Below are 26,579 nucleotides of genomic sequence, written 5' to 3' on the forward strand. Positions count from 1 at the left end.
CATAGGTGTAGCGCTGACTTGAGGAGTCTTTATACTTTGGGCAACTTTTGATGTGGAATCAACGGTTCTAGAACTGACTAAGAAGTCGTTACGCCTTAGGTCTATCTTTTAGGGAGAGCCAAGGACTTTGTGCCGACTGAGAAGTCGTTTTGCCTTGGTTTTACCCATATTAGGGACCAAGGGTTTTGTTCCGACTGAGAAGTCGTTTTGCCTTGGACTTATTCTTTAGAAAGAGCCAATGGCTTTTTCCCGACTAAGAAGTCGTTTTACCTTGGTTTTACCCAGAGTAGGGACCGAGGGCTTTGTTCCGACTGGGGATTTGTTTTGCCTTGGACTTACTATTTAGGAAGAGCCAAGGGCTTTTTCCCGACTGAGAAGTCATTTTGCCTTAGTTTTACCCAGATTAGGGACCGAGGGCTTTGTTCCGACTGAGGAGTCATTTTGCCTTGGACTTATTCTTTAGGAAGAGCCAATGGTTTTTTCCGACTAAGAAGTCGTTTTACCTTGGTTTTACCCAGAATAGGTACCAAGGGCTTTGATTCGACTAAGAAGTCGTCGTGCCTAGGTGACTAGGTCTTGATGCCGACTGAGAAGTCGTTTTACCTTGGACATATTCTTTAAGAAGAGCCAAGGGCTTTGTTCCGACTGAGGAGTCGTTTTGCCTTGATTTTACCCAAATTAGGTACCAAGGGCTTTGATTCGACTAAGAAGTTATCGTGCCTAGGTACTAGGTCTTGATGCCGACCGAGGAGTCGTTTTTCCTTGGTTTTACCCAGATTAGGTACCAAGCACTACAAGAAATTACGTCTTTAATGAAGGGATTTCCCTTCGTTAAAGAGCTGAAAACATTCGTTATTGTATGCTAACGACGGGGAAAAATCCCTTCGTCACCCGTCGTTGAAGCCCTCTTCGCTAAAGGGTCACGAAGGGGTATACTACCCGTAGTTATAGAGTCTATAACGACGGAACATATTACCGTCATTAATATTTATGACGGTAATTATCACCGTCGTTACCATCAGTAACGGGGATATTTTCCCGTCGTTACCATCAGTGACGGGATATTTTCCCGTCGTTACCATTAGTTACGGGGATATTTTCCCGTCATTACCATTAGTTACGGGGATATTTTCCCATCGTTGAAGACTAATTAATGACGGTTGGATACCGTCGTAAAAGTCCTCATAATGGGTAATTAGTAACTCATCAACGACGGTGCTTTCCCTTCGTTGATGAACAAAATACGGTTTATAAAACCGTCATTGTAGACTACAAATTTGTAATATACATTAATAATAATTTTTTCATTCATAGGTAACTATCATATTATTCTCAACCAAACACTAAGATTCACAACAAAGACATATTAAAAATACCCAATAATGAATAAGAGGTAAAATAAAAATTCCATTCATTAATAACATCAATAAATAAAATTCCACCATCCTCAAATATTCAATACTAATAATAAGAGTTAATATCCTAATTGTTCCAAAGAAAAATACATGAAACTTTCTAAAACAAATTAAAATAAAAGTTTGGGGAAGACACATCTCTGACACCTCTAATCATCATCAAAAGAAGACTCGAGCTACCCCCTCCTAATCTTGCATGTATAGCCTAAAAAATTAAAAAAAATCACATAATTAAGAAATATCAATTAAGCAAATATTATCTTATTAAGTAAAAAATTACATTTTTTAGTGCAAGTAGTCAATCATAAAAGTATATAAGAGATTTTACAAAAAATAATTACCTAGTCCTGCACATGTTCTCGAGTTTGAGGAGTCAATGAAGGTGATTGCCTAAAAAAAAGTTCTTGCATAGCTTTCACTTGTGACTCCAACTCAGACATCCTTTGTTGTTGTTGCGTGCTTCTAGATCAGATCGACTAGGGAGCGGTCCTCTCAAATCTTTCAAAGTAGTCCCGCCACCAAATACAGTAATGTGACCATGAGATTGCTTCCCCCATATTTTCTCAACTATCTCAATGTCAGAAAGTGAAGGGTTTGCTTGTTTGACTTGAACAATTTCATCCTATAAAAATTAAATTCATATGTTAGTACTATATAATGCATCATTATCAAACTTAAACACATATTCTACTTACATATTTATCTTGATCCCCATTTTCTAGTGTTTCATTAGCTTTCTTTCGAGTTTCATGAAACATTTTTGCCACATCAGGTGGATTTCCTGACTTGCCACCCTTATTCAAATGTTAAATAAAAATGAGTACAACATCAAACTAAAAAACAAAGTAGTTATAAATAAATAAGAAATTAGTTTTGAATGTATACCAATTCCCACACAATTTGTCTAAAGGATTTGCTGCCCGTGTGGTGGAGCATCTTTCTTTTGCCTCTGTTAAGTGTATTTTGTTGGCTTGCTTTCTATACATCAAGATTAAAAGATAATTTCAACAATCCAACAATATACATGGAACAAAATTAATAAAATTAGGAGATTAATACCTGAAATTTTGAAGAAAAATAATGTTCCTTAACTAGCCAATCCCAGTCATCAACACTCACTTCTATAGGTTTATTTTTAAGTGCAACTTGCAATGAATTTTCTTTCACATATTTCCTGTGCATGTCACCACGCCACTTATTCCACAAATCGCGCAAGTATCTCATTACTGACTCTCTCTTTTGCTCCATGTCATCAGCATCAAATTTATCCTATATCAAATTTGAATCAAAATTTAATTTATAAGAATTAAAAACCAAATGCAAAAAATTAATTTTCAATGTACCTTAATGGATGCCCACATATGATCTTTATTTTGTTGTGGTATTTTGGCCCAATTCTCAACAGCTACTGGGCAAATATTTCTATCTCGAATAATAATTCCAAGATATCGTGAAAATTCTGGTTCAATAGCTCTATTCTGATAAAAAGTAATGATCTTTTTCTCCCCATGTGACAAATTATTCAACTTTAGACACTTATTACTACCACGAGGTGGATTTTTCTTCCTTTGAGAATTATCAGCTGCATACATCATATCATATGTTAGAAACAAGATATAGGTAAAAAGAAATTGATAAAAATATTACTTCTTGTAATTAATAAAGAATATACCTTCTTGTCGAGATTCATTTAGTATTACATCATCACTTTGCACTCGATGATTATTTGATTCTGCAAAAAATTAGGAAATTATTAATCCAATCATAAAAAATAAATTGAAAGATAAAAAAGAAATAACAATAAATTTTAAGTCTCATCAACCTGCAGAATCATCATTCTCTTCATTGTTAGTATTTGCACTTCTCCTGCGATTTTGTGCAAAATTCTCCTCTTCAAAGTTTTCTGAATCAACGCTAAAATTTGCATCCATATTTTGATATTGTGTTGGATTTTGAATATTCAAGTTCATGTCATGACAAGTACGGAGTTGTTCCCTTCTTAATGAATTTTCTGCAATTGCTTGAAGTCGCTTCCTAATTAATGACCTGGGTGCTAGAAATTGTGCCCTTTTGCTTTTGGAAGTGACTTATTGAGTTTTCACTTTTCTGCTATGAATAGGAATTTAAGTATCATACACTATGTATAAAACAAATGTCAAAAGAGAAATGAATAAAAGAAAAAGAAACCCCAAGAACAAGCATAATAATAAATACATAATACATGCTTTCACCTTGGACTACTTTTAACCAGAGCTTACTTCTGTGATTCGGTTGTTTATTTATTTACTTGCTTATTTAGTTATTGATTTATGTTCAAATCCCGAAACTAGCTTTTATCATACAGAATATATAGCTATTGGTTGCCACATTGATCTCATTCTATCAATTGCTCCGAAGTCAACAACTAACACAAGGTAATTTTAACAACTAACACAAGGTAATTTTTAACAAAACTATAGGGTACTTTTAAATAAAAGGTATTTTAAGGCAAAAGTGCAAAGTAGGATAAACTATAGGGGACTTGAGTGTAAATTTACCAAACTACAAGTTCCAGTCGCTGGCTTTTCACGGTGGTGACGACGAGGCAAGCGCGGATGTAGAAGCGGTGCTGGGCCGACGCCGACGACGGGGCGACGAGCTTGGGCGGGCGGCGACGACGTTGCTGGGGCGGCGGGGCGGCGAGGCGACGATCTCCAACGCGGCGACGATCTCCAACGCGGGCGGCGACGATCTCCAACGCGGGTCGGCAGTGGCGGAGAGGGTCAGCAGCGGGGGCACTGGGGCGGGCTGAGGCAGAGGCGGCGCTGGGGTGGGCGGCGTTGGCACAGGGCGGCGGTGAAGTTTGAAGACGAAGATTCAATTCGTGTTGGCACATGGCGGCGGCGCCCGTGTTGGAGATGAAGATTTAATGAAAATTGATGACTGGGATTTAATAAAACCTACAGTGCAACTTGAAAAAGATTCAAGTTTGAAGACGAAGATTTAATAAAACGTGATATTAGTAGTTATGAAAATTAATCTAGGGTTTAGTTAAATACATAAAAATAGAGTTGCGGTTAGAATATGATTTGGGTTTCGGGTTATTTATATTAATTTTAATTACTATTCCTATTATCATTAGGGATTTAAGATTAATGAAGGTAATGAACCCCTTCGTCTTTAATAAGACCCAATAATGACGGTATTAGGAACAAATTAATGAAGGGACTAGAAAACCGTTACCCATCTCACATCATTCCTATAATATTTGTAATCACTTGACGAAGGCTTTAAAAACCCGTCGTTATTATATGCACATTAACGACGGTCAACTAACCCCTTTACTAATTTTGGTCGTTAAATACTGTATTTCTTGTAGTGAAGTCTGTCTATGGATAAGATGTGATAAAACCTAGTTGTGTTCCTAGAACATTATTTAGACATTGCCAAAATCTGTAACGAAACCTCAAGTCTCTATCCAATATAATAATCACTGGTATCCCATGTAATCTCACAACATCCTTAACATATAATTCAGCAAGCTTCTCAAGAGAATGCGTAATTTTGTGAGGCAAGAAATGAGCTAATCTAGTAAGATGATCAATAATCACCCATGTAGTATCATTACCACTCTGACTCCTAGGAAAACCAGTCACAAAATCTATTATTACATCCTCCCACTTCCATATAGGAATTGGAAGAGGTTGAAGTAGTTCACCGTGCTTCTAAAGCTCAATCTTCACCTATTGGAATACTAAGCATTTGGACAAATATTCTACAATCTCCTGCTCCATATTATCCCACCAATCCCACAAATCTATATACATCTTTGTAGATCCAGCATGAACTGTATATGCCGAACAATGCGCCTCCTCTAAGACTTCTTTCTTCAACTCTAAATCATTAGGTACACATAAGTGGTTTCTGAATATCAAAGCTCCATCAAGAAGAATAAAATCATGTCAAAGTCATTGTTCTTTATTTGACTTAATTTTTACAAGTATTGGATCATCACTTTGTTCAACCACAAGCCTGTCAACCAAAATATACTGAATTTTAAGATGAGTAACCTTCACTCTGGATACTCAAATCCGAATGTCAATATCAAGACTCCTCAAGCCCTCCAACATATGCTTCTAATTGGTGATCAAAGTGGCAATACTAGCATTGACTTCCTACTCAAGGCATCAACCACTACATTTGCCTTCTCGGGATAATAATAAATAATATGATCATAATCTTTCATTACCCCCATGTGACAAATTATTCAACTTTAAACACTTATTATTACCACGAGGTGGATTTTTCTTCTTATGAGAATTATCAGCTGCATACATCATATCATATGTTAGAAACAACATATAGGTAAAAAGAAATTGATAAAAATATTACTTCTTATAATTAACAAAGAATATACCTTCTTGTCGAGATTCATTTAGTATTACATCATCACTTTGCACTCGATGATTATTTGATTATGCAAAAAATTGAGCAATTATTAATCCAATCATAAAAAATAAATTGAAAGATAAAAAAGAAATAATAATAAATTTTAAGTCTCATCAACCTGCAGAATCATCATTCTCTTCATTGTTAGTATTTGCACTTCTCCTGCGATTAGTTTATTTAAGCTGTAACTATTTTTGAAGAAATATATGAAACTTCCTCTTTCAGATGGGAAATAAAGGAATTTTGTCCACTTTCTGAATGGATTCTCGAGTCACGAGGTTATGATTTCTCCTTCCAATAAGGCATTATGGAGATACTGTGTTTACAATCTATTACCCAGACCTTACCTCTTTCAATATAGGAACTTCACCATCTTTGTTGTAAAACACTTCAACCCAAAATGGTATCAGAGCTACTAATAATATTCCTTTATCTATTGCATGGGGAAGGAATTCATGTGGCAAACTGAAGGCCTACCTTTCAGTAGTTATTTCGTTAATAAAGAAATAACAACATTAAGAGTATTTCCTATTAGTGCATCTACCAGCAACTCAAAGTTGCACCTCCCAGGTGTTCATTTTGGAGAGGAGTGTTGGGAGGTATTTATCTTATACGACTAATGCAGACTCTCTTATTACTCACAATAAACAGGAAACTAGATGATAAACTCCAGCACTACCACAGTGCTGGACTGTACTGCTGAGGAAGGAGAGACATTCAAAGCGAAGAACTTGGAGCTTTTTTACATGTAGCTCCGGAGCTAATGAAAAGACTTCACAACTAATTAGAGGGTGGGGTTTACTTGGAAGATTTTGCTTCTAGAGTGATTGACATTACTTTAGCTGTAATTATTCCTTTATACATTCTGTTGATGTTGAGAAGGTGGTACTATCACATAAAATGTGAGAAATTTTTTTGACAAGTAACAAGGGCAGTTCATAAATTTTATTTTACAACCCCCAACTTGTTGAAAGATGTACAGAAATTTATAAAACTTCGACCTTGCTAAAATATGGGATAGAATGCACGGGACTGATGACTTAATATACCAGAAGTGTTGAAGTAGGTCAGTGTTTACTATGCCTTTTGTTTGATGCAAACGTGCACTAATTGCCGGCTCTGAGCCAGAGCATGTTTTAACATTGAGGTATAGCTGGAGTCATTTAATCCATTTGATTGACGAATTTAGGGACTTGTATAACAAAGTGCGTCACCCTCTGTGTTACATGTTATCTCCATAGAAAATAACTGAATAGTGTTATCAAGCAACTAGGTTCAAAATTTGAGCATGCTTGGATTGACAAAGAGGTATGCTAATTAGAAAAGGTGCCAAAGCGCATTTTGGCTTCTGAGCATGAAGCTACTTACAGTCTGAGCAACTCAAAAGCGGAATGAAGCAATCAAATAACTTTGGGAACTAACAAATTATGTCTAATAACCATCTAAATCAAACACCATTATATATATATATATATATATATAATATATATATATATAAAATTAGTACACTCAAATGAAGCAATAGAGAGCTCCTTTTCTATAGCACAAAAATTACAATAAGTAAAACTGCATGCTCAAGTTCCAAACCTACTGGTCACGTTATATGTTCAAACTTCGAAGTGAGCTTTGATGGAGAAAATTCAGGCTTATATATATATATATATATATATAATATATATATATATAAAATTAGTACACTCAAATGAAGCAATAGAGAGCTCCTTTTCTATAGCACAAAAATTACAATAAGTAAAACTGCATGCTCAAGTTCCAAACCTACTGGTCACGTTATATGTTCAAACTTCGAAGTGAGCTTTGATGGAGAAAATTCAGGCTACCTCAAGGCTATAAACGCCTCAAACATTGCTGAAGTAAAATCAAGCTGCATCAAAGCCATTAAATTCCTCAACATGCAAGTAGGTGGCCTGATAACTAGCTCAAGACATGAAACCAACCTTCATTTTGTCATAAATAAATCAAGAAACTATTAGTTCCAAGTTGAAGATATTAGGAAATGGAGGTGATGGATGCTAAGTCGGTGGTACAACTGCAATTAGGGTAAACTATGGATAATTGAGTGAAAATTGTACAACATAAAACAACGATTTTTACTAAGCAAGGTATATTAATTGGATACAACTATAGCAATTAATTGCAAGGTATATTAATTGGAATATATGCAGTGAACTAATTGCAAATTGTATAAGATTTGTATACAACTATAGGTACTTTAGTGCAATTAAACAAAACAAGGGTATATTAATTGCAAAGTAGGGGAAACTATAGGTACTTAAGTGAAAATTAAACCAAACAGGGATTTGTTCCTTACCGTGGACGGTGGTGGTTCTGGGGAGAGTTGAAGGCGGCGGTGGGGAAAACGCGGCGGTGGGGTGGCGCTAGGACGGTGCGGTGGTGGTTCTGGGACGAGGCCGGCGGTGGGGCGGAGCTAGAAGTTGCTCCGAGGCAGACGATGATACGAATCGAGACTGTGGCCACGAATCGAGACTGCGCGGGGTTTGCTTGGTCGGCGGCGGCTCTAGGGCGGGCGAGGAGTTGAGTAGATGAACAACGGTGGCGATTTTCAACAGACGATGGGGAAGAGTTGAAACAGGGGCAGCGGAGGCGTGAAATCGATGAACAGTAGCGATAGAGTTTGTTATTAGGGTTTAGTTTATAATTAGTTGCGGTTAATTGGAGTTTTGGGTTTTTTATATTATTTTCAATAATAATCCATTTAAGATTAGGAGTTATGATTAGTAAAGGTAATTGACTCCTTCGTCTTTTAGGAGACCCAATAATGACGGTATTAGAACCAAATCAACGAAGGGATTAGAAAACCATTATCCCATCTCACATCATTACTCTAATAATTATGATAACTAGATGAAGGGCTTTTAAACCGTCGTTATTTTACACACATTAATGACGGTCAACTGGTCCCTTCACTAATTTTGGTCATTAAATATCAGATTTCTTGTAGTGAAGGGCTTTGATTCAACTAAGAAGTCGTCGTGCCTAGGTGACTAGGTCTTGATGCCGACTGAGAAGTCGTTTTGCCTTGGACTTATTCTTTAGCAAGAGACAAGGGCTTTGTTCTGACTGAAGAGTCGTTGTGCCTAGGTGACTAGGTCTTAATGCCGACTGAGAAGTCGTTTTGCCTTAGACTTATTCTTTAGGAAGAGCCAAAGGCTTTGTTCCGACTAAGAAGTCGTTTTGCCTTGGTTTTACCCAGATTAAGGACCGAGGGCTTTGTTCCGACTGAGAAGTCATTTTGCCTTGGACTTATTCTTTAGGAAGAGCCAAGGGCTTTGTTCCGACTGAGGAGTCGTTGTGCCTAGGTGACTAGGTCTTGATGCCGACTGAGAAGTCGTTTTGCCTTGGACTTATTCTTTAGGAAGAGCCAAGGGCTTTGTTCCAACTGAGAAGTCGTTATGCCTTGGGCCTGTCCTGAGGCGGCCCCAGGGACTTGTGACCAACTGAGGAGTCATGACGCCTTGGGCCCGTCCTAAGGCGGTACCAGGGTCTTGTGACCGACTGAGGAGTCATTTTGCCTTGGTTTTACCTAGATTAGGTACCAAAGACTTGCATTTTCCCCTAGGGCCGAGAGTCGACTGTAGGAGTTGGCAGAAGAAAAGGGGTTATGCCTTGGTTTTATCCTGAGAAGGTACCAACGACTTTTATCAACTTAGCCGAGTGCCCAGCTGACTGGGCCTTTGATGTCTTTCTTTTCATTTTTGACATTTCCAATGATTGTTGGAATTTATACATGATAGAGTACAACTCATTTACATTTATTCCGTCTGATGATGCCGACTCCATGTTTCTTGTCCGTGTGCATCTTAGAGATGACTTTTGGCTGGGGAAAAAGTCACCAAGACGGAGCTTCCTTGGTTGTTTCTTTTCGCCTGTGAACATTCCTGCCTTGATGAGAGCGAGCTATTGCTTCATTGGCTATCTTTATTGCCAAGCTGAGGAGCGCCCAGAATCGGGGATTGCTCTTCCTCCCGAGAGTGGGCTATTTTGGCTTTGGGCGTCGCTGAGTTGTTGGCATATTTGCCATCTCATCAACCAAGGACCTGCTTGGAGTTTCTGCTGAGATCCTTACAGGTTAACGATGGACATGGTGATTTTCAACCGATCTTTCTTATCCACCATTGGTTGCCCTGTATGGCTAGAGCCTTGCTGATTGAGATTTTGGAGGATAGTGCTCAACAAGAGGAGGCCCAGACAACTCTTGTGATGGGGCTTCTTATTAGAGAGAACCCCACATGTCGACGCTTTGTTTCCTGAAATTTGATGGGATCACATTTTTCCTATTGAGGTTTCCAAGGATAGCGACGGCCGGACCATCCTATAAATGGAGGAGCCTTCTTTTGTTAGGAGGATGCGAGTCACATGTTTTTGTTCGTGGGAAAAATAGCCTTCATTGAATTCATTGTTATCTCAAGTAATTGCTTTTTGGTTACAAAAGATCCGGTCTTTTTTAGATCCGGTTACAACAAAATCAAAGAAAAAGAAAAAAGATTACAACTTTCCTTCCGAACAAATCACGAGCTCCTGTTTTGCGGTCGCTCGCTTGTGTGGGTTCTTTGCCAACATCGGGGTTAATCCGTGGACCACCGCGTGATCTAGATCCGGTCGGATCTACACGATTTGACGGGTATTATTTCGCAAAGGAAATAATAGCCGGGGGGGATTAATTCACCAAGGAAATAATCGCCCTTAATTCTCGGGATCAAAGGCCAAGCTTTGATCCGGAGTATGATCTCGTGTAGATCTCAGATCCGATCTTTCTCTCTCTCGAACTCCTGCCTTTTATGACGTGGATGCTCACCGAGAACCAGATCTGAATGCTCAAGTCTCCAAGTCTTCAAAACTCCAAGCTCGATTCTCAATTCGGCAGAGTTTCGGCTCTCAAAGTTCCAACATTTTCAAATGAACCAAGGGGGGCCTATTTATAGGCTCTCTGAACTGTGCCCGCGCACAGATCTGGGTCGGCCACCTATGGGTGGTCGGCACTGGGCCGAGCCACCCATAGGTGGCTCGGCCACCGAGCCACCCATGGGTGGCTCGGCCTTGGCCGAGCCCCCCTTAGGTGTTGGGTTTTGTCATCTTTCCGTTGTATCCGTTTTTCGGTTGACTTAGACTCTGATTTGGCAGTAAATCCGATTCTGAGTTCGAGTCCGAAACTGATCTTGATTCGATCGTGATTCGTCCGAGTCTGCCCTTGGTTGGATGACTCGTTGACTCTTCGAACCCGTTAGCTTGATTCCGCACACGAGTGAATCTATTCCGTTGTTTGCGTGCGATTTGTTAACCTCGTCACCTCGTTGGTTCGTCGGTTTGTGCTGAGCTGTGCTAAGGGATCTATAAGCAATTTTATACGTCTACAGATACCCCCTCCAAAGTATTTCAGTCTTGTTCTTTTATAGAAGAGTCTGTGTGCCGAGCTGTGCTAAGGGACCTATAAGCAATTTTATATGCCTACAGATACCCCCTCCAAAGTATTTCAGCCTCGTTCTTTTATAGAAGAGTCTGGAATACTTTGGATATGATTGTCCCAACCTTCAGTCGGTGTAACGGGACCTTGGAATGGCTTCTGTTCTTGATTCCTTCAATCCTCCAGGCTATTCGGTGCTTTGTCGAATGTCTGTAAGAGTTCCGGTGCTGCATTTATTGTCTGACCGTTGTCGGAATTTTAAACTTAAAGTCGATTCCTGATTTTAGCTGACCATCGATTGTTGGCTTTGAGTCTTTATTTGCGATGCGTTGTCCGGTGTAGTGTTGTTGAGTTATCCTTAAGAATATTTATAAAAATATTCTCCAGGAACTTCTCAACCAAAAATAGGGAATAGTTTATACTCATATACCTTATTGGAGTAATTTCTGTGCCCGAATGAGCTGAACCGGCTTGATAATGAGCCAAAAAAGGCAGTAATTAGGCTCAAAAAATCTTCTGATCCTTCCGAATATGTGGGAGAGGCAAGAATAAACCAAGGACTGAACCCTCGGTCGATTTGAAGTTGTTTCGATGCTCGATCCAGCTTCAATTTGAATTCTGGTTCAAACCAGGTCTGGTCCGGTTCAACTTGGTTTGGTCCGGTTCAACTAAGCTTGGTTCAACATTATAAAAAGGTTTTTTTTCTCCTCATTAGGGCCGGCCCCCCTCTCTCCCCTCTTTTTGATTTCTCTTCCCTCGAGCATCCGTTCTCCCTCAAAACTTCATAGTTGCATTAGATCTAGTCTTCCTTTGGATCTTTGACTGAGAAATCCCTCAAAACTTCCATATTTAGAATTTCTCTCAGGCCCCTCGAGCGCGTGGTCCGAGCCCCTTTCAAGATCTGATTTTTATTAGATCCACGAGCTTTTCCTCAGGTAAATCCTCAACCATTTTAGCATATTTTATGCTTAATTCAATTTATGAATTTGTGGGGTCGCATGCGAGGGTTAGGATTAAGATTTGGCGCCTCGAGCTCACCTTTCAGGGGGGGAGAATTGCAAAAAATAGGAACTTTTTCCTGGATCTGATCCCTTAATTTATTTTGCAGGTCTCCATGCCTCGTATCGCGAGAGGTCAGTCCTCTACCGCGTCGGCTGATGGCGCGCCTCCCTCTTATGCTGGTGAGCTTTTTTTTTTGGAAATTTACAAATTAGTCCATTTTTTCTTGGAAATTTGCAAATTGGTCCTTTTTATCCCCATTTTGTTCTCCTTGGTGAGGCAATCGGGAAGAGTCTTGATTCTCCTTGGCCTCCTTGGTGAGGATCGACGCTTTAAAGATGGGTTTTGCTTGGTCAAAAACCATATCTCAAAATCAATAAAGGGGGCGTTTTGACGCTGCATTGTGCCTTATAAGACAGGGATATATTGTCGATATACCCTATCTTATAAGTGCATAATGTGGCCAAATCGTCTTACCTTTTATAAGGCAGTGACTCTATCTTACCCGTTCGTAGGATGAGTTCAACTTCCTTTTATAATTGAGACTAACAAATGTTTAAATGTTTGCTTCCAGTGGAATATCCTTCTGGAGCGTTCTCATCTCACGCAGTGTACGGGCGTCGTGGCGAGTATTATTCGACTTCCGAAGATTTTTCCCCTATCCCAGTCACTCCTCAGTTTGCTTCGGGCACGTCGACAGAGGTTGCCCAAGTGGTGAAGGAAGGTGGACATCGAGCTCTTCGCCAGTTGATTACAGATGCGCTCCTCGTGAAGGATGCCAGTTCGATTCAGCCTCTCAGGAAGACCGACTTTTTATTTGGCGACTCTGTCAGAGATCCGGATGCAGTGTTTATTGATGCCGAGCAGTGGCTTCATAAAACTGGCAGTGGTTTCATATATTTGCCGAAGATTCCTCAGCATCGTTCGTTGACTGAGCTCATGCGTCAGGCTGTGACACGGGAGATGTCGTGGCGCTTGACGGAAGAGCATGAGAGCGTTCACTGCGGCTACATCACTCATCAGGCAGCTCCTGGTTCGAGCAGGAGTCATATTACTGGATTGCATCCAACACTTTTCTGACTCGGCAAGGGGAGTTGGGGTTGGCCCTCCATGAGATGCACAGGATTTCTGGTTTGCCCATGGGACAAATGCTATATCAGGAATATTTTCCCTCCAACCAAGAATTAAGTCAGCTGAAGGATCGTATGCCCGACCGCTACGAGACTTTATGGGACCTCACATGTCACTATCATATCGCTTTGGCGTAGTCTGAACCTTTAGCGAAGAGGGCTAAATCCCATGTGAGCCAGAAACAGTTTGCGTCTTATTTGTTCAGGAATCTAGAGAGCAATTCTGGCGAGGCTATTTGTGAGCTGGCTCCACTCACTCCTTCAGGGGTTAACCGTCTACTGAAGAAGGTTGATGCTCATTCCTATACCATTAGCAGTCCTGAGAGTGGTTTTCCTACAGGGACCAAGTTCAAATCATTCTTGTGGCATGCGACCGCGCCGATTCGACCGATGACCCTTCTAGCCGGTTACCTCGCTATCTGGTTGAAGAAATGCGTGGTCCCGTATCAGTCTAGTGATATCTTGTCATTGGAGGTGCTCTACCCAGCGGTTCATCTTGCCTACAAAAAGGAACTTTCGCTTCTTCCGGTGATGGTGGCTAACATTCATCGAGGGCTTCGACAGATTTCTAGTGCTTTTACACGGAAGGAAAGTGAATCACCGGCTCAGATTCCTACTATTAAGGTGGAGCTTCCGTACACTTATTTGATGGCTTGGTTCGTCCTTCATCGTTCTGATATGATGTCAGTACCGAATGCCACAGACCCCTCCGTTCCCCTACTACAGTTGTTTGAGAATGGCAAGTGGGAGGGGCGAGGATTCCCTGACGTCAGACAGCAGCTACAGGTCCACAAGTGTTGGGCGTTTTCCGCTTGTTTTCCACAGTTCTCCGGCCGATACGGCGAGTGTCTGATTGATGAGGAAAAGCCGAGGGGGTATCGAACTCATTTAGACGTCGGCTGCTTTAACTGGCTGGTGAACATCAGGCCGGGTTATCTGACTTTCCGGGTGAGGAATCAGTGTTTCATAGAGCCATACCTACCCTGCCGATTCGCTCTCCAGTTTGGCTATGATCAGCTTTATGTTGGGAATCCACGTCAGCAGCTTCAGACTCATGGAGGTTTGGTGGACGGTCTTCGTGCATGGTTGTGGACCGTGACGGGCTGTACCGGTGCTAAGTTCAGTCTCCCGAGTGCTGAGCGACAGTTGAGCCTCACCTTCTTAAGCTGTAAGTGGTTGTTAGCAGCTAATAAAACTGTCCCTGTGAAGCCGATTGCAGAGCTAGAGGCTGAGGAGGCTTCTCAGGCTGACTCTCGTATGATTTGGGAAAATGCTCGATCACAAAGGGCACGGCACAAGACTCGTTGGATTGACGAAGAGGGAAAGAAGATCTTTCATTCTGCTGATGAAGCTTCAGGCGGAGATCTTGAAGATCACGAGGACTGTTCTGAACGAGGTCAGTTTCTTACTCTTTCCTTTTATCTTCCAGAATTATTAAGCCTGACAATGGTTTGATGTTTCAGGGACCACAGCTGACCAAGATGAAGAGTTCCGTCCTTCTCCCCAGGCGAGACCTTCGATTATTGTCCCTGCTGCTAGGCGGAAGAGATTAGCCCGCAAGCCGCGTGTAGTTTCGCGAGCATCTGATATGGATTTGGCCGGTGACGATCCTGCTAGTGATGGAGGTAACATCTACCCTATAGACCAGCCTCTTGATCATTCAGAACTTTGACTCACGCCTTTCCATCTCTATACAGGAGAGCGTGGGGAGAGCGAGGTGAGTCCTGATCCTGTTTTTCAAGATTCTACATCTTCTGGTGAGCCCGACTCACCGCACCAGGTAGAAAGGCCTGCAGAAGTTGGTGACATTAGGGAGACCGTCAATGTAGGACCTGGTTCGATGAATCCAGGTACATCTACCATTAACAATACACAAAGGAGTTGAATGATTCGGATTTTGTGCATTCCCTAATTGTCTCTGTGCTTCTCGCTCTTTTAGATAATTTGTAGGAGGCAAACGTGGATCTTGGGAATAGAGAGGCTGACGCACCTATAAGAGGTAACTCATTTATATTGGTTGTAGTCTTTTTATTCTTCTTTCGTACTTATATCCTCTTGTATCATATTTCTCGACTGATGATTTTGACGAGGAAGGCTTGCTTGTGGACACTCCTATGCTCCACTTTATGTATGGTTCTCCTCAGATTGATGACCAGTTGGCTGGAGATGTATTTCCTGAGTCTACGCTCCCTAAGAATCCCGAGGATGGTTTTATTGATGACCAGTTGGCTGGAGATGTATTTCCTGAGTCTACGCTCCCTAAGAATCCCGAGGATGGTTTTTCTGAAGGCACGTAGCTCTTCTCAAGTTAATTATAGGACCAGTCAATTTTTGACTAATGCAACTATAATATGATGCATCTGAGAATTCTATTTTGTATTTGACAGGAGTTTTTGTCGAGACTGATCCTATTGAGCCGGCTGTGGGACCAACTACACCAGTTGATACACCCCCAGCCGTTACACCTGCACTACCCCCAGTGACTCAAGGGGAAGAAATGTTATTTATTTCTTCATCAAGACATTTTGACGGATTTCTCCTTTTTGTGTAGGGCTTTCTTCTCGGCTTCACGTCCTTGTGAAGGAGTTATTATCAGACAGCGATCCAGAGAAGATTGTCATCTGCATAGAGATCCGTTCCTTCTTCTCCTTTGTGAATGCTATGATTGGCAAACTTTTCCACGGCGGGCTTTCTCTTCACCAGTTTAAGCCATTCCTTGATCTTAAGATAAATTCAATAAAGGATGCAGGGTACCCAGATCTGGCGAAGGCTATTGTTGATGATCTTGACTGCCTAGAACGTGAGCTTTAGACGTTTCGTGAGCTCCGGGATGCAGGTGCCTCTTCATTCATCGCTGCCGAGCTGGATACTCGCTTACAGACATGGCGCGATACTAGGTTTCTTGCTGAGTTCGACATTCAGGTGCAGCGGGACCGGGTAGATCGAGTTGAGGCTAACCTTGCTATTAGGTCATCCTCACTCGACGAGCTTGATTCTTCCATTGCTTCTTGTGAGACCCAGATAGACCAGCTCCGAAGAGAACTCCGTGAGAAAGAGGAGACTTTGAGTATTCTTCAGATGACGAAGACACAGGATCAGCAAGCCCACACTGCTTTATCAGATGAGTTGAAGTCCTTGAAGCAGAAGTTGACCGAGACAGAGGAGGTTGCTGCAAAGACTTTAGCCACCAACGAGGAGTCCATCAGAACTGAGCTGAGGCAAGTTTATGATGAGAAGCTGTCTAAGCTTAATCAGCAGATTTTTGGCCACGCGCTTGATGTATGATTTTATTTGCTGAATGTTTTGACTTTTGATCCTTTTAGTGGAACTGGTTTTTGTCTTTATCTTTATTATGATTCCTCATTCCGTTTGAAATGATTGACCATAATACTTTTAGGATTTTTGGCAAACCCTCAGCCCTCAACGGATTTGATTAGCCTTTACCGACTACCGTTTGAGTCGGGCTAGCATGCGAATTGTCTAAATCCGTTCCGCATGTAACGTTGTGCTAAAGGAATGAACTCCCTTAGACTTGATGCTACGACTTTGAATACGTAGACTTCACCATTGTACGGCATAGGCTACCCAGCAACGTGTATTAGACGCTGATTTATCCCTACTTAGGCTTCGGGATAAAATACCCCAGAATCGAACTCTGGTGTCTTTTTCTACGGAGAAAGACTAAACCGGCGACGCGTGTTAGGCGTCGGCATATCCTTTCTTAGGATTCAGGATGAAATTCCCCATGCGTGTAAGGCATGGATTATGGTGTTATTAATAATAACCTGCCACAATGTTGAATATGCGGACATGTGTTCTTTTTTTTAACGGTTAAGAACTAACCGGCAGCGCGGGTTAGACGCAGACTTATCCCTGCTTAGGTTTCAGAATATAATACCCCAGAATTGAACTCTGGTGTCTTTTTCTACGGAAAAAGACTAAACCGGCAGCGCGTGTTAGACGCAGACTTATCCCTGCTTAGGATTCGGGATAAACTTCCTAAGATGAATCCTATATTGACAAATTTTGGAAGAGATCGGTACGGGAAAGGAAGAATTTTATATTCTATTTCCCGGTCTTCTTTTAGGGTGAAGGCGAACCCGAAAAACAAGGAAGGAAGAATTTTATATTCTATTCCCTGATTCTGGAAAGGAAGAATTTTATATTCTATTTCCAGCGCAAAAGAAACTAGAAGTGGGATCTCCACTCCGAGAATCTGGAAAATCTAGATAAACCTGCCTTTTATAGGATTGGTTATCTAAAGATGAGAAATAGGTTCTTCGTTTATCGAAGTGAAACTTCAACTTCAGTTATAGCCATGAGAGGGCTTAACCCAAGAGAAGAAGAAGGGAGTTCTTTCGTTTATCGAAAGGGGACTCCGAAATAAAAGTGGACCTCTTGTTCATGGAAAGAGTCAAGAGGGCCAGAAAGACATTTTTAGTGGACCCACTGTCAATTGAAATTGATCAGTGAGGGATTTTGGTGGTGACAAAGATTTTGGGTTATCCTTTAGAATATTAAGTGTAATATTCTTCAAGGAACTTCCTGGTAAATGGGTTATCTTGAACGTACTAGGGATAGTACTTTTTCAGGAACTTCCCATTTATTAGCATTAATTGCTTGGTGCCTTCTTGAGTAATCAGGCGATATGCACCGTTTGAGTAGACTGTGTCTATCACAAACGGTCCTTCCCATTTGGGTTTGAATTTACCTTTCTTCTTAGAATTGAGGATTATTGGTCGGCGAGCAGCGAGGACCAGATCTCCTTCCTTGAAGCTTCTCTGTCGGACTCTTTTGTTGAAAGCCCTAGATATTCTGGCTTGATAAAACTTGATGTGTTGTTGAGCCTCCAAGCGATTTTCATCCAACCCCTCGAGTTCTTCGAGACGTTTTTGATGGTGTTCTTCTGTCGTCATCTCGGTTGCGAGAGCGATCCGAAGGGATGGGATTTGAATCTCCAGTGGTAGCACAGCTTCACATCCATATACCAACGAATACAGGGTGGCCCCTGTAGGTGTGTGTATGGTGGTGCGATAAGCCCAGAGTGCTTCATCGAGTTTATCGTCCCAGTCTCGTTTATTGGTCTTCACGAGCTTTGACAGGATCTTAATGATCGTCTTGTTGAACGCCTCAGCTAATCCATTCGCAGCGGGATAATAAGCTGTCGACGACACATCTTCAATTTTGAACTTGTCACAAAACCTGATGAAAGCGTTGCTTATGAATTGTGGATCGTTATCATGAATGATCCTTCTTGGCACGCCGTGTCGGTATATGACATGATGCTTGATGAAATTGATGACATTGTTCGTCTTCACTTCTCTAAGCGGAATTGCTTCAGCCCACTTTGAAAAGTAGTCCGTGATTGCGAGAATAAATCGATCACCTTTGACTGAAGGGGGAAAAATAGGACCGACAATATCCATGCCCCATATCTCGAATGGCCAAGACGTGGTTGACGTGTGCAACTGCTCTGGCGGTTGATGCATATAATTCGCATGTACCTGACAAGCGTGGTATTCTCGTGCGTATTTGATTGCATCTCGAACCATTGTTGGCCAGAAATATCTCATTCTCCTGATGCGATCATACAGTTTGGGGCCAGGCTGATGCGCACCACATTCTCCTTCGTGCGCTTCTTTAAGAACTTCTTCCGCTTCTTTGTTCGAAAGGCATCGGAGTAACAAACCATCGTACCCTCTACGGTATAACGTATGAGTCTCGGTATTGTAGAAGAATCTTGGCGCTCTTCGGCGAATTGACTCCCTTTCTTTTACATCCTCTGGCAAAATACCATATTGGACATAGTCAATGATGGGAAAGCGCCAATCTTGGGACTCAAACCTAATTTGAGTTGAATTCACCTCCTTGGCGTTTATGTCTCCATCATCTTCCTCTTCAATATCCATATCGTATATGGGTACACAGAGTTGATGCGTCCTTACTGTGACTAACAGCTCAGTTTCGGGAGGCTGCGCAAGTGAAACCGCTAGTTCAGTTTCGGGAGGCTGCGCAAGTGAAACCGCTAGTGCTGCCAGTGCATCTGCATAAGCGTTCTGGAGATGGGGGATATATTCAATGAAGAATTCTTCAAAAGATCCTGCCATTTTAATGGCTTCCTGGTGGTATGGGATCAGGTCTTGGTTCCTGACTTCATACTCTCTACGGACTTGGTTGACTATCAATTTCATACTCTCTACGGACTTGGTTGACTATCAATTGAGAATCCCCAAAAGCTTCGAGATATTCGACCCCAGCTCCTTAGCGAAACTGAGTCTAATGAGAAGCGCATTGTATTCGGCTATGTTATTGGAGCATGGACTAGTCAACGAATAAGCTCGAGGCATCACATGCTTCCCCAGGGAGATTAAGACAACTCCAACCCCGGAGGAAACTGTAGAACCTCTTGGGGTTATTACCCTATTAACTGCCCTTGAAGCACCATCAAAATATAATTGCCATACTTGTTGGTGCGACGTCGTGTTAACCTCGTAGGTTTCATCCGGCAAGTCATCATATACTTCTGCCGTATCTGTGGTCGGGTTTGCCGCCAAAAGATCGCAAATCGCTTGTCCTTTGATCGACTTCTGTTGCTTGAAGTGCAAATCATATTGGGACAAGAGAAGGGCCTATTTCGCTAACCGCCAATTCATAGAGGCCGGTTGCGTCATAAACACCCGTACTGGATTAACATTGGAAATGACGTAAATCATCTGTCCAACCAAGTAATGCCGCATCTTTTGCATCGCGAATACCAATGCGAGGCACTCTTTCTCGATCATCGGATATCGAGACTCGGCGCCTATCAAGGTCCGACTTAAATAATAAACTGCTTGTTCATGACCGTTATCGTCGTCTTGTGCTAGTAAAGCACTTATCGAGTGGTTCATCGCCTTGATGTAAATCAAGAACGGTTTACCCGATTTCGGTGCAACGAGAACAGGAGGATTCGTCAGATACGTTTTGATATCTTCGAATGCTATTTGGCAGGCATCGTCCCAGATGAATGACACCCCTTTCTTGTTTAGCTTAGAAAATGGTTGGCACTTCCTAGAAAGGTTTGAGATGAACCGCCGAATGTAAGCTAGCCGCCCTTGCAATCCTCTGAGCTCTCTTAGATTTCTAGGAGGTTGCAGTTCGTGTATCGCCTTCACTTTGTCAGGATCGATATGTATACCTTTAGTGGTGATAACGAATCCAAGGAATTTTCCGCTAGACATTCCTAGGAAGGATTTAGTAGGGTTCATCTTCAATTGATGGCTTCGCATGAGATCGAACATCGTCTTCAGGTCCTTGATGTGATCTTCTTTGTTGCGGCTTTTTACAACCAAATCATCAACGTAGCACTTGACTGTTTTCCTGAGATGTTCTTGAAAAATCTTAGTCATTGCTCGTTGGTATGTGGCGCCTGTGTTCTTTAGACCGAAGGGCATCACCGTGTAGCAAAAGACGCCGAGGGGCGTTCTGAACGCTGTATGCTTCTCGTCATCTGGGTGCATCTTGATTTGGTTATATCCTGAGAAACCATCCATAAAAGACATTCTCTCAAATCCGCATGTATTGTCAATAATAACATCCGTGATTGGGAGAGGAAAATCATCTTTTGGACATGCCGTATTTGTTAGCCAATCTGGATGTTGTTCCTCTCGGATAAATCCTGATTCAATTAATTTCTTAACCTCTGCCTCGATGGCTTCCATAATCTGTGGACGAAACCGTCTTTGCTGTTGCTTGACAGGTTTAGCATCCGGCTTGATATCGAGGCGGTGCATTGCCACATTAGGGTCGAGCCCTGGCATATCTTCATAGTTCCAAGCGAAGACGTCAATATACTTCCCGATGAGAGCAATTAACTCCTCCTTCTCATTTGAGGGAAGACTATCGCTGATGAATATCGGCTTTGGGTTGGCCTCGTCGCCCATGTTAACTTGGATTATTTTATCCTCAGTGGGGGGTTCTCTCTGTTCGAACATGTCACCATACTGCATATTCAGATGATGAACCCACAGGTCTTCCCATGTTGGCATTTGATCATCGTCTTCCATTGTAGACGGATCAGCTGTAGCCATGTTTACCATTAGGGCTTTGAATGCCTCCCCTAGACTTGTGTCGGAATCCTCAACTGAAGAATCAGAAGAGTATCCTTTTTTAGTTTTGTTAGCAATTTGATTGATAATTTGCCAACCACATTCATCATCAGACGAGGAAACATAGCCTAAGCCTCGCCCGTATTTATAATAATCCTCGGGTTTCCCTTTTGGTACATATACCGCTTTGGCTGGAGTACGAGGACCTCGATCGAAGTATAGACCTTCTCCGAGTGTGAAATCATACCCCTGTTTTTCCATGAGTTTGCGCGCTTCCGGACTGTACTTAGATAAATGCCGACCAGGTTTGTCATCATCTTCATCTTCGCTTAAGAAATGATCTGGTAATGGGGAACTTTTTCCTTTACCGTAAATCACTTCTTTTGCGCCTCTTATTTTGTTCGGGACGACCATGGTTGTTCCGAAACATGGTTGTTTCGAAAGAATGCTGGAGGCGTTCCTTTGTTATATAGGACGCAGGATTATTGTACAATTCTTTTATCACATCATCAAGAGACAGGGAGTACTCTAAATCATTATTTATTTCATTAGTGGCAAGTTGCCAGTTACAACTGCCCTCTGACGTTTGATCATCGTCAAGGTTGATTACAAAGGATACAATGTCGTTTAAAACATAACCTCCATTGTAATCAAATATGCCTTCGGTATCAGCTTCTCCTCCGCTGTCCGTGCCTTGGGCCGATGATTCAGTATCGGATTCGTTACCATAAAGGAGAGAATCAGTGAAATAATTCTCATACCCTTTAAATGGTTGCTTATCCGCGACCACCGTTCTAACCCTATTATCAGTGTCGACATATTTCAAACACTGATGGAGAGTTGAGAGAATTATAACGTTAATATGGATCCAAGGCCGACCCAATAGTAAGTTATATGAAGTTTCAGCATCAATCACATAACATGTGACTTCTGTCTTCAAATCTCCCATTTGACACTTTATCCGGATTTTACCTAAACAGTGCCTGTGGACACTAACTTGCTAACTGGAATACCAAGAAAATGCATCAAGCGAAGCGGCATAATACTCACAGCAGAACCCGGATCCACTTGGATTCGGTTGACTTTGCTGGAGCCGATGTACCCGATGAAGTATAGCGGTCGATCGTGGTTCGAATTCTTCATCTGCATGTCCTCTTTGGTGAAAGTAATGCAGGGAAAGTTTTTAGTCGCTATGTTGCATTGTTGACTCAGCGGTTCTGGCTGTTCAGGCACCGGCTTGATTTGAGTCAGAAACACCTCTGAATTGGCCAAAGTTTCTTGCAAGGCCTCCCTGGTTTCCTTGGACAGCCGCAGCAATTCATACAGCGTTATCCGTGCTGAAATATTGGCTAGTTGAGCCATTATATCGAAGACTTGCGGAGTCTTCGAGCTTTCCGGTTTGTCTTTTCCAATCGGGCGACTAAAACGAGACTGCTTCGGATTTTGAACTTCCTGGGGATTCTTCTCTTTCGGTTTATTCACCGGTTGTCGTCGAGCCTCTTCGCCCGGTGTAGGACTTGTGATCACCCCCATCTCTGTGAGAGTTTTGGCTGATCCCTGTTTATTCACCCCCTGCTCACTAGGTGGTGGATAGTTGTAGTGATACTCATTTCCGCTTCGGGTCGCAAAAACTTCTTGTTCTTCTTCAGAGAGCGGGAAAGCTATGATTCTTTCGTCATCTTCTCCTGGGATAGCAGAGACTCCGCAGCAAGACTTTCCTTTCCCTTTGGACTTCTTCTTGGATGACGATCCGGCCCATTGTTCATCTTCAATCAGGTCGGGGTGAACCCAGAGGATTTTGCCGTTTGGGGCTGTATGTGGCACAAGTCCTTTTTGGCGCTGTCCATGCGGGTCGTCGTTTACTGTCTTCATTCCCACATTGGTGATGCGTTTTGGTTCAAACCACGCTGTGGGCACCGATCCAAAGCTGATTGAAACCGCGTTTGCTCCAACATTCTTGGACGGCTTTGGGTTTATGACACCTACATCAATTAGCGCCTGGATCTTGTCCTTGAGGTGGTAGCATGACTTCGTAGGGTGATGGACCGCTCTATGGTATGCACAATATCTCGGATCCGTCACTTTGCTAGCCCCTTCTTGATCTACAATCGCTGGCAACTGAATTTTGTTGTTCTCCAACAAATACTTAAAGATGCCGGGAACTTCGTCATCTTTGAAGGAGTACACTTTGGGAAATCTTAGCTCCGAAGACTTCTGCTTCTGAGGCCGTTGTTGCCATTGTGACTGCAATTGTTGTGGCGCTCGTTGCTGCTGCTGCTGTTGCTGAGGTTGCAATTGAAAGGTTTGATTAGCATCAACTACATTAGCATGTGCCTTACCTTTCCCCCGTGGGACGAAATTCTGTTGCGGAGCATTATTCTCCTGTTGGCCTCTCTCCGCCTTCTTTCTTCTGAGGAATCGCTCTGCTTGCTCTCCTCGGACCTTCAGATCCTTCCATGTCTTGGACGGTGCTGTCCCCATTGCTTCCAACACGTCCAGTGCGAGGTTGTTGTGGCAATTCTGGAGGATGAATTCCTCGGTGATCGGGTCCCGGCAGTTCATCGCCTTGTTCCGGAACCTTTTGACGAAGGTGTCGACTAATTCCCCGTCATTTTGCTTCTCATCGAGCAATGATCCGATAGATATCTCGGTGTCGTCGTCGAAAAAATTGGTGAGGAACATAGTCTCCATATCGTCCCAGCTGTTTACGCTACCTGGCTTAAGGCGGCGATACCAATCGAAGGCGGCTCCGCGAAGAGTGCCGACGAATGACCGCACCATCAGAGGCTCATTGCCGGAGATTACCCCCAAGTGTGATTTGAAGTAAATCAAATGTTGAGTGGGCGAACCCATCCCATTAAACGACGTGAAGTTAATTAGGTTGAACTTCGCCGGATATGGGATTGATTCCCACTCTCTTGGGTATGGACAAGGAATGCCCGTCTTTTTCATCTCTTGAGCGGAAATCAATGTATTGATTTTGCTCTCGAGATTTTTAATTTTCAAGTTTTCACCTGTGTTTTCGCTAGTATTCTCGTTACCACCCCCTGCATTGACGGGAGGATTATTAGTGTTACGAGCTTCATTCGTATCCTCGTCCTCCTGATGAACTTGGTTGCGACGACTTGGTTCGCCTTGCTGGTTCGTCAATGCTTGGATTTGTTGGTCATGCATTTCTCTCATGTTTTGCATGGCCATCTGCATTTCGAACCTGAAGGTTTCCTGTTGCTTAGCTAAGGCGTCTTCAAGCATTTTGGCCACTTGCTCCGCACTTATCATAAGTGCCTCGCGGGGTTGTCCCTCGCTGGACACCGTATTATCTGATGCAACCGCGGAGCCAGCATCAGATTCTTCATCTTCTGAAGGGAGTCTTATCCGAACCCTACCATAGGTTGCTCGCTTGATGGTTTCGGACTGCAGACGGGTTCTAGGCTGGGATGCTTTCAGAATTGACTCGAGATTATCTCGCGCCGATGTCCCTCTGCTGGTCATGTTGGTGGTGACCCTCGGAAATTCTCCCTCTTCAACCACCGTTCTTCTTCGTCGGAAACGCCTAGGCCTTGTTTTTGGCGTTTCGGTACTGAGCCTTTCAAAAACCGAAACTCGTTCAGGGACCGCCTTAATGCAGCTGCATTCAGACAATACTGCCCGAATGAGTTTGGAATAGGGGCACTGAGTTTTTTGTTCTCGGGGACTCCTCTTCCTAGTTTTATTCGTACCCCCAGCACGATAGTACAACTCGTCTGCTTGACGATCGGAGTAACCTATCGTGTGTTGGCACGACTTCTCAGGTATAACGGTATCGTCATCAGACGATAACGTTTCCTTCTGAGGGGGAATTGCTTTCTTAGGGCTTTCGAAAGTCACGCGCCTCGTAACATGCCTTTTTGGGCGTGAGTTCTCGGCGGGCTCCTGGACTTCAATGCGCAAGTTGGTGCGTGTAGCTGCCCTGGTCTCTTTGTCATGTTGAGGGTAACGACGACCCTCAGCATGTTGCATCGTTCGGGGCTTCTTTATCGGGCCCAAACGCTCTTGAACTGGAGCCTTGACTCGCTCATCAGGAAGTGGACCGAGACGCTCCAAAACTGGCTTCTTCTTTCGGGATGATTCTGCGTGATCTCCCGGAGTAGTTGCTGGAATTATCGGCGATATGGGTTGTTTCGCCGGGGGTTAAACTTTGGTTGGAGGCTGCTTCGGCCTCCACACTTGGCGGATTGATGGCGGCTTTTTGGCCACTCTTTCTTTCTTCAATTCTTCGGCCTTCTGCACAAGGATTTTTGCTTGTGCAAGCAGTGCGCAGCGTTTGTGAATCCGCTCTTCAGGTGTCGAACGGTTCCGTTTGACCCGGATCCATTCGTTCATCGGCGGCTTGGAGGAACCGCCATTCTTCAGTTGTTGAGGCTGTTTGCCTATTCGCCTTAGCGAGTTGCCGCGCAAGGCGTTGACGTCGCCTCTGGCGGGCTCTCTTTGAGAGAGTCACAATGCCCTTAACAGTAGAGGCGTCAGCTGGAATAGGTTTGACCTCGTTGGAGGTCGGTGGAACTTCGCCTGACGCAACTTTGGCGTCAGCCGGGGTGAGAGCTTCGTTGGCGTTCTGAACTTCTTCGAACCAACGAGCTTTTCTCCTGGAGGAGAACTTCTTGGACTTGTGGGGGGAGGTAGATCCGGCCGAGGATGAGAGATACTCCTCGAACTTGGCCTGGTCGAATTCATACTCGACCTCCTCCTCGACCGGGATTGAGATCCGCGGCTGCGACATGACGATCTCGGCAGCGAGATCGGTGCGAAGGAAATAATAGCCGGGGGGGATTAGTTCACCAAGGAAATAATCGCCCTTAATTCTCGGGATCAAAGGCCAAGCTTTGATCCGGAGTATAATCTCGTGTAGATCTCAGATCCGATCTTTCTCTCTCTCGAACTCCTGCCTTTTATGACGTGGATGCTCGCCGAGAACCAGATCTGAATGCTCAAGTCTCCAAGTCTTCAAAACTCCAAGCTCGATTCTCAATTCGGCAGAGTTTCGGCTCTCAAAGTTCCAACCTTTTCAAATGAACCAAGGGGGGCCTATTTATAGGCTCTC

At 42.9% G+C, this 26,579-nt stretch overlaps 1 long non-coding RNA gene across 1 annotated transcript; it reads right to left on the bottom strand.

Annotated features, from left to right (window-relative positions):
- LOC109832350 lies at positions 1,973-3,321 on the bottom strand. The gene is made up of 3 exons (XR_002244722.1): positions 3,238-3,321; positions 3,088-3,147; positions 1,973-2,037 (listed from the first exon to the last, which is right to left on the bottom strand). It is a non-coding gene; the product is annotated as an uncharacterized LOC109832350 (long non-coding RNA).

This window comes from Asparagus officinalis, chromosome 3 (genome assembly GCF_001876935.1).
Source record: "Asparagus officinalis chromosome 3, Aspof.V1, whole genome shotgun sequence".
In the NCBI taxonomy this organism is placed as follows: Eukaryota; Viridiplantae; Streptophyta; class Magnoliopsida; order Asparagales; family Asparagaceae; genus Asparagus; species Asparagus officinalis.